The sequence below is a fragment of the Heptranchias perlo genome, chromosome 35, assembly GCF_035084215.1.
Source record: "Heptranchias perlo isolate sHepPer1 chromosome 35, sHepPer1.hap1, whole genome shotgun sequence".
Classification (NCBI taxonomy): Eukaryota; Metazoa; Chordata; class Chondrichthyes; order Hexanchiformes; family Hexanchidae; genus Heptranchias; species Heptranchias perlo.
In genome coordinates this window covers 15571167-15580176 of record NC_090359.1, presented here as the reverse complement: position 1 = coordinate 15580176, position 9010 = coordinate 15571167, and the positions used below count along the sequence as shown (strand labels likewise).

Here is a 9010-nt window from a genome sequence, read left to right as displayed (position 1 = left end):
GGATGGTGTCGAGATTCTTGAATGTTGTTGGAGCTGCACTCATCCAGGCAAGTGGAGAGTATTCCATCACACTCCTGACTTGTGCCTCGCAGATGGTGGAAAGGCTTTGGGGAGTCCAGAGGTGGGTCACTCACCACAGAATACCCAGCTTCTGGCCTACTCCTGTGGCCACAGTATTTATATGGCTGGTCCAGTTAAGTTTCTGGTCAATGGTGACCCCCAGGATGTTGATGGTGGGGGATTCGGCGATGGTAATGCCATTGAATGTCAAGGGGAGGTGGTTAGACTCTCTCTTGTTGGAGATTGTCATTGCCTGGCAATTGTCTGGCGTCAATGTTACTTGCCACTTATCAGCCCAAGCCTGGATGTTGTCCAGGTCTTGCTGCATGTGGGCACTGACTGCATCTTATCTGTGGGGTTGCGAATGGAACTGAACACTGCGCAATCGTCAGCAAAGATCCCCATTTCTGACCTTATGATGGGGGAAAGGTCATTGATGAAGCAGCTGAAGATGGTTGGGCCAAAGACACTGCCCTGAGGAACTCCAGCAGCAATGTCCTGGGGCTGAGATGATTGGCCTCCAACAACCACTCCATCTTCTTTTGTGCTCGGTATGCCGATCCAGTGGAGAGCTTTCCACCGGAGCGGCAGCTGAACGGATGGTCTCAATCTTTGTGACAGAATAGTCCAGGAGCTCCTCGCAATTTTTTTGGTGAGGGTGGAAGAGGCAGGGGGTGCAAGAAGACGGTTTGTGGTCGAGAAGAGATACAGGGGATATCTTTGGATTCCAGGATGATCCTGGAATAGTGAGCAGTTTTCTGTCTCACTCTGTTCAGAGAGAAAGAGACAGAGACCTACGCAGGAAAACATAGAAACGATGAGGCACATACACAGACAAACAGACACAGACACACAGAAACAGACACACATACACATGGAGTGACTCAGAAATACAGAGATACAGAACATGAATAATTTGGCTGATTTTTGTTCGATTTCTGTCGTAGATTTCGTGAAATCTTGCAGATCAATTAAAATGAGCATAAAACTCGCGATGTTCAACATCGTGGAATTTAAATTCACTTAAGAATTATTAATTCGACAAGGAACTTGTTGAATTTTGAAACGGAGAGATGAAACGGGTTGATGAATGACGGGATCTGAAGTCTGTCAGATTTGAACCTGCGCGGGGGAAATGAATGAATTTCGAATCTGTCACCTTAATCACCAGTTAGCAAAAATCACAATTGCTCTGCATCCAGTCCTCAAATAGTCTCCGTACAATAATATTCTGAAAGTGACAATCACCTGTTTTTTTGCTCTGTAGTTTTTGTTTAGGAAGAAGCTCGGCGAAGACATAAAATTAAAAGTTGGCGTCTGAAAAATGCTTCCTCCCCGTCGGGGAATTAAACCCCGGACGAAGGCGGGGCAACTCACCACGATAAGAGAGAAAGAAAGAACGAAAGAAAGACAGAGTCAGTTGTTCGTTGTCTAACAAAGAGATGGAAATGTAAAAGGTTCTTTCAAGAGTGGCCCGGAGAAAATGAAACAAACTGTCTTAAAATAAATAGTTGAAAGAAATGCACTGATACATGAAGCATGTCTAACACCATCTGGGATGAGTGCACAGTCAATGCAGCAGTTCCTCGTTAGTATAGTGGTGAGTGTCCCCGCCTGTTACGCGAGAGACCGGGGTTCAATTCACCGACGGGGAGATTAAACTTTCGCCGTCTTGAAAAGCTTTTTCTCTCATTTATCTCCATTATTGGATGCGGAATGTCCAGTGTAAAACTGACTCGGAGTTTCCCACTTTCCCCAATTTAATTTCACTGACATTCCAACGGTTTTAAAATCTGCTCTCAGCTTCACTCTTCACCTCGATGTTCGACTGGTTTCTGTGATGGTGGGGATTTCGGGAGGAGGCCGAGATGGATCATCCACTCGGCACTTCTGGCTGAAGACGGTTTCTAAAACTTTGCACTCACACGCTGGGCTTTACCATCATTGAGGATGGGGATGTTCATAGAGCCTCTTCCCATTAGTTGTTTAATTATCCACCATCATTCACAAATGGGTGTGGCAGGACTGCAGAGCTTTGATCTGATCCGTTGTTTGTGGGATCGTTTAGCTCTGTTTGCAGCATGCTGCTCCACTGTTTGTCAAGTGTTACTTTCAGGTTATTGGTGTGTGTCAATGTCTGTGTGCGAGTGTTTATGTAGCTAGGAATGTGTGTGTTTGTGTATGTGTGAATATGACTATGTCTGTCTCACTTGTTGTATGCGTTTCTGAGTGTCTCTCTCTTTCTTTCTATCTGTCACTTTTTCCCTGCTCCCCAAATAATTTTTCTCTGCACCTTGACTAACAAAGAGATAGAAAGTAAGTCTTCTTTCAACAGTGGCATGTGGAAAGTTAAACAAATTGTCATCAAACAAGTAGTTAAAATAGATTCACTGTAACATGCATCATTTTCATTGCTGTATGTGAGATCTTTCATGTCTGCGCCTGTTCCGAGACCTGTCTCTCTCTGTTTCGGGCTGGTGACAGCGCGATTCTGCATTTTATTTCTTGCCCATCATTGTGGTTCTGACATCGAGCTGAAGCGTGAGGCAGAGAGCAGATTTTTAAAATCGCTGTGAAATCAATTTGTGGAAGTGGGAAAGGCCGAGTCAGTTTTTCATTGTATTTTCAACATCCAATATTTCAGATAAATGAAAGTGAAGCTTCGAAAGCAGCAATAACCTCCTCGTCGGGGAATTGAACCCCGGTCTCCCGCGTAACAGGCGGGGACGCTCACCACTATACTAACGAGGAATTCATGCAAATATTTGCCGTATATTCACCACAGATGCTTCACGTTTCAGTGAATCTGTTTGAACTGTTCATTTGATGACAGTTTGTTTAACTTTCCACGGACCACTGTTGAAAGAAGAATGACCGACCACTTTTCCATCTCATGTTGGATCATGATGTGGGTAACGCGGGAGAGAGTGAGACAGAAAGAGACAGATCTTCTCAGGAAAATATAGAAAATATGAGGCACATACACAGACAGACAGACAGACACACATACACATGGATTGACTCAGAAATACTGAGTCAGAATATGGATAATTTGGCTCATTTTTTTTCCATTTCTGTCGTAGATTTCGTGAAATCTTGCAGATCAATTAAAATGAGCATAAAACTCGGGGTACTCAATGCTGTGGAATTTTAATTCACTTAAGAATTATTAATTCTACAAGAAACTTGTTGAAGTTTGAAACGCAGAGATGAAACAGGTTGATGAATGACGGGATCTGAAGTCTGTCAGATTTGAACCTGCGCGGGGGAAATGAATGAATTTCGAATCTGTCACCGAACCCACCAGTTGGTAAAAATCACAATTGCTCTGCATCCAGTCCTCAAATAGTCTCCGTACAATAATATTCTGAAAGTGACAATCACCTGTTTTTTTGCTCTGTAGTTTTTGTTTAGGAAGAAGCTCGGCGAAGACATAAAATTAAAAGTTAGCGTCTGAAAACTGCTTTACCATCATTGAGGATGGGGATGTTCATAGAGCCTCTTCCCATTAGTTGTTTAATTATCCACCATCATTCACAAATGGGTGTGGCAGGACTGCAGAGCTTTGATCTGATCCGTTGTTTGTGGGATCGCTTCGCTCTGTCTGCAGCATACTGTTTGTCAAGTAGTCCTGTGTTACTTTCATGTTATTGGTGTGTGTATGTTTGTGTGTATATGTCTGTGTGTGAGTTTTTATGTAGCTAGCATGTGGGCCTCCATTTTTACAGCTTTTTTATTTTAAACTCTTGGGGGCCGGGATTCCTGGGCCTTCTCCTTCACACCACATGAGAGGAGGCGAGAAGGCCCGAAACAGCAGGTAAATGCCTTTATCGCACAGCTTGTGGGCCCGGAGGAGCAGGAGTGCTTCCTCCAGGCCCAACAAGCCAACCTGCCGTGATCCCACACAGGCGATCGGCCGACCCCCTCCAAATCTCCGACACCCCTGCACGAGCTACGAACCCCATGATCTCCGACCCCCGCGATGACCCCCGACCCCCGATGACTGACTCGCCGATGCCCCCGATGACTGACCCACCCATGACCTCATGACCCCCGTGACCCCCCTCCCCGATAAAATCATGCCCAATGGGTTTGATTCCCGTTGTGTTATCTCTCTGTCGGTTTGCTGATAAACGTTTAACTCGCGGCCTGTTCCCGTCAATGGTCACAAGTAGTAACAGACAGAGCGGGTCTGACCGCCCCGAGATGTGGAAAAGACATCAGTTCAGGACAAATGCCTCAAATCAAATGGTCTCCCGGCACCGAGAGAGACAAATTCCAGAGAAAAAGGCAGAAGAGAAAAGAGAAATAAAAACTCAATAAAGACACTATCAATATTTCCCATTCTTGATGCCTGTCTATTTCTTCCCCAACCTTTCTGTGCCGGTTAAAATTTCAGTGAAATAAATGCGAGAATCGACTCAAAGAACGAGAACAAAGCAACAAAAATCACCGAACACAGAATCAAACCCAGAGACCTTTAGATCTTCAATCTCACGCTCTCCAAACTCAACTATATCGACTCCACTGTAAATTGGACTTTGTGACATCACCTTGGACAAAAATATAAACCGGGTGGAATTTCCCCTCCCGCTCATTCCTCACTCTGGGGGAATGGGACCCGGTCAGATCCCGGAGCTCAGGTTATGTTAATGTTCAGCTGATGATATCTTAATATTATCTTGTGTTTGGCCTCATTTAATCAGGTTCATGGGCACTTTCTTCCATCATCCCTTCTCCCTGAAAGGAATGTGGTGCAGCGGTTGCCAAATTTAACAGGAAAAATCAATTATCGCCCGCTTTTCACAGGAGAAGAAACTCATCCTGGAGATTCACGCGGAGCAATTTCCCAAATAATGGTCCCGCCCGGGATTGAATCAGAGACCTTTCATGAGTGATGTAAACATGATAACCGCTGCACTAGGGAAACCACTGCTCAATTTAAGGCATCGTGTGCCTTCTCCGTTAAACAACTTCTGTCCCACACTTAAAGCTCTCATTCCATCTCTTTCTCAAACATTTCACTGATCAAAACTTCACAAGTCACAGAGGAAAAAGACTTAATTTCAAAATCATTAAAATCCCGAAGGAGCTGCGGGGACAGACTGAGCGGTGCAACTGAGTACAGAGATACAGAGAGACACCAGCAGAGGGAGGTAGAGAGCGGTGCAACTGAGTACAGAGATACAGAGAGACACCAGCAGAGGGAGGTAGAGAGCGGTGTAACTGAGTACAGAGATACAGAGAGACACCTGCAGAGGGAGGTAGAGAGCCGTGTAACTGAGTACAGAGATACAGAGAGACACCAGCAGAGGGAGGTAGAGAGCGGTGAAACTGGGTACAGAGATACAGAGAGACACCAGCAGAGGGAGGTAGAGAGAGGTGTAACTGAGTGCAGAGAGACAGAGAGACACCAGCAGAGGGAGGTAGAGAGAGGTGTAACTGAGTACAGAGATACAGAGAGACACCAGCAGAGGGAGGTAGAGAGCGGTGTAACTGAGCACAGAGATACAGAGAGACACCAGCAGAGGGAGGTAGAGAGCGGTGTAACTGAGTACAGAGATACAGAGAGACACCAGCAGAGGGAGGTAGAGAGCGGTGAAACTGGGTACAGAGATACAGAGAGACACCAGCAGAGGGAGGTAGAGAGCGGTGTAACTGAGTGCAGAGAGACAGAGAGACACCAGCAGAGTGTCCAGGAAACCAACCTTTTATCTGAAATCTGAGGCGAGATATAAACTGCACAGAGTAGAGGAAGCATTACTGTGTATCTAACCCGTGTTGTACCTGCCGTGTGAGTGTTTGATTTGACAGTGTGGAGGGAGCTTCATTCTGCATATAACCCGTGCTGTCCCTGTCCTGGGAGTGTTTGATGGGGCAGTTCAGATGGAACTTTAATCAGTCTCTCCACATAACTGAAGTCCCTCATCCCTGGTACCATTCTAATAAATCTCCTCTGCACCCTCTCTAAGGCCTTGACATCCTTATTCATGTTTCGTGCCCAGAATTAAACACAATACTCCAGCTGAGGCCTCACCAGTGTTTTATAAAGGTTTTGTATCAATTCCTTGCTTTTGTATTCAATGCCTCAATTAATAAAGCAAAGGGCCCCATTTGCTTTTTAACTGCCTTCTCAACTTGGCCTGCCACCTTCCAAGATTTGTGTAACTACACCCCCAGGTCTCTCTATTCCCGCGCTCCCTTTAAAATTGTGCCATTTCGTTTAAATTGCCTCTCCTCATTCTTCCTACCAAAATGTATCAATTCACAATTCTCTGCATTAAATTTCATCTGCCCATTTCACCAGTCTGTCTATGTCCTCCTGAAGTCTGTTACCATCCTCAACATTGTTTATTACATTTCTGAGTTTCGTGTCATCTGCAAACTTTGAAATTATACCCTGTACTCCCAAGTCCCGGTCATTAATATATATCAAAAAGAGCAGTGGTCCTAATACCGAGCCCTGGGGGACACCACTGTATACTTGCCTCCAGTCTGAAAAACAACCGTTCACCACTACTCTCTGTTTTCTGCTCCTTAGCCAATTTTGTATCCATGCTGCCATTGTCCCTTTAATCCCATGGGCTTCAATTTTGCCAAAAAGTCTATTATGTGATACTTTATCCTCCCTTAATCTCTCCCTGCATAGAAACTCCCCGACCCATATTCATGGCCACCCCCTCGACCTTGCCATCTCATGTGGTCTCTCTTCTCCTGATCGTGTCAATCATGGATAAGGCCATCTCTGATCACTTCCTTGTAACCCTCTCCACCCACATGGAATCAGAGAATCATAGAAAGGTCACAGCATGAAAGGAGGCCATTTGGCACATCGAGTCCTTACCGGCTCCATGCAAGATCAATCCAGCTGGTCCCCCTCCCCCAATGCACATCATAGAATGAACTCAGGAATCCCACGCCACTTTCTATGAGCGGTATCAGGCTGCGGTTATGGTGCAGACCGGGACCCAGGTCTGAGGCTGTGGTCATCAGTTACTCTGGGAGTGGCACAGTCTGGTTCATGACTAGCCGGGGGTGAGAGTAACACCAGGTAGTCAGGATGGTGTTTAGAAGGGTGTGGGTTCCAGCTCCCGTTCCAGGACTGGGACACATGATCCAGACTGACTGTGTCGTGCTGAGAGGGAGCTGCATCGTGAGAGGTGCTGTCCTTTGAATGAGGTGTTTAATGGGGGTCCCTTCTTTCTGCTCCGAGGTGTAAAAGATCCCGTGGCAATTTGTGAAGAGCAGGGAGTTCTCCCGGTGTCCTGGCCAACATTCTTCCCTCGACCATCAGCACCCAACAAACAGGAGATCGGCTCAATATCTCATCACTGTTTGTGGGATCTTGCTGTACACAACTTGTCTGCTACCTTCTCTTAAAAACGATAGTGACTGATCTTCGAGAGAAGTGCGTTGGGATGTCCTGAGGATGTGAAAGGTGCTATACAAATGCAAGTTCCTTGTTTCTCACAGGGGGCCGTGTCTCGTTCCTCGTCTCATTGAGACTCTCAGTTAATTGGTCCGTTCTCTGCGCAGATGGGGCCCGACTCACTGAGTGTTTCCCGAATGTTCTGTGTGTGTTTCACTCAGACTCGGGCTTTGCAGTAAATAATAAAAGGACTGTAGTCAAACACTTGGCCATGAGCTGCTGCCCAACCTGTCGTGACATTGTTGCTTGCTTCCCTTCAGTTTTTGGTGCACTGTCGCCTGAAGAGCCGTGGTTTGCCTCATTTCTCAGTGTGATTGTGGGACTGACACAGAAGTGAGAGAGAAAGCAGCAGCCACAGCCTGGACTGCAGGCAAATTGGGAGGCTGAAACTAAAAGTTGACTATTCCCACACCGGGAATCGAAGCCGTGCCGCCTGGGTGAAAACCAAGAATCCTAACCGCTAGACCACATGGGAACTGAAATAAAACACCAGCAGGAAGGGCACTGAGACTACAACCGGAAAGTTAACGGACGATTCAAAGGAGGTATTCACAATTATGAAAGGTTTTGACAGAGTGTGTAAAGAGAAATTGTTTCCAGTGATGGAATGGTTAATAACCAGAGGACACAGATTTCAGATAAATTGAAAGAAATCATTGGGGGATTTGGAGAGATTTTTTTACACAGCGAGTTGTTATGATCTGGAATGCACTGCCTGAAAGGGAGGTGGAAGCAGGTTCAATCGTAACTTTCAAAAGGGAATTGGATAAATAGTTGACGTGTAATAAATTGCAGGGCTGTGGGGAAAGAGCCGGGGAGTGGGACTAACCCACTTCCTTCTGTGTTCATCCCTGGAAAAAACCCTCCCCCAGGTCACTTACAACGGCACTTTCAAATTCCCAACTCTCTGGACTTTGGCCCTCCATTCACCACGACATTTCTGCAGCTACTGATTTGCTCAATCACACCCTCACCTCCACCTTTGACGCCCTTGTACCCATTAAAGCCATCACTCTCCCTCACCTGGTCGTTCCCCCTGGGTCTGCCCTCATTTCTGCTTCCTTAAGTCCAAGGGACACAGCTTTGAAAGTTTATGGTGGACAACTGCTTTGGCCATTCATCGCCAGATCTGGCTGGACCACATAAAGCACTATCGGGTCCTGTCTCCTCTGCCAAAACTGCTCACTATTCCAGGATCATCCTGGAATGTAAAGATAACTCCCGACTTCTCTTCTCCACTACAAACCGTCTTCTTAAACCCCACTCCCCTCACTCCTCCACCCTCACCTCCAACAAAAAGTGCGAGGAGCTCACGGACTTCTTTGTCACTGAGATTGAGACCATCCATTCAGCTGCCTCTGCCGCTCCCCTCCCTTCCCCGAGCTCACCAAGTTTCTCTCCTATCTCCCCTCATGCCCTCTCTGAGCTCATCTTGACCATGAGACCCACCTCCTGCTCCCTCGACCCTATTCCCAACAATCTGCTGACCACACAACCTCCCTTCCTGGCCGCATGTTAGCT

General features: G+C 46.4%; 1 non-coding gene across 1 annotated transcript; it reads right to left on the bottom strand.

Annotated features, from left to right (window-relative positions):
- Positions 1 to 2739: 2739 nt before the first annotated feature.
- On the bottom strand, positions 2740 to 2811 carry trnan-guu (transfer RNA asparagine (anticodon GUU)). Its single transcript has one exon. It is a non-coding gene; the product is annotated as a tRNA-Asn (tRNA).
- Between the last annotated feature and the right edge of the window lie 6199 nt (positions 2812 to 9010).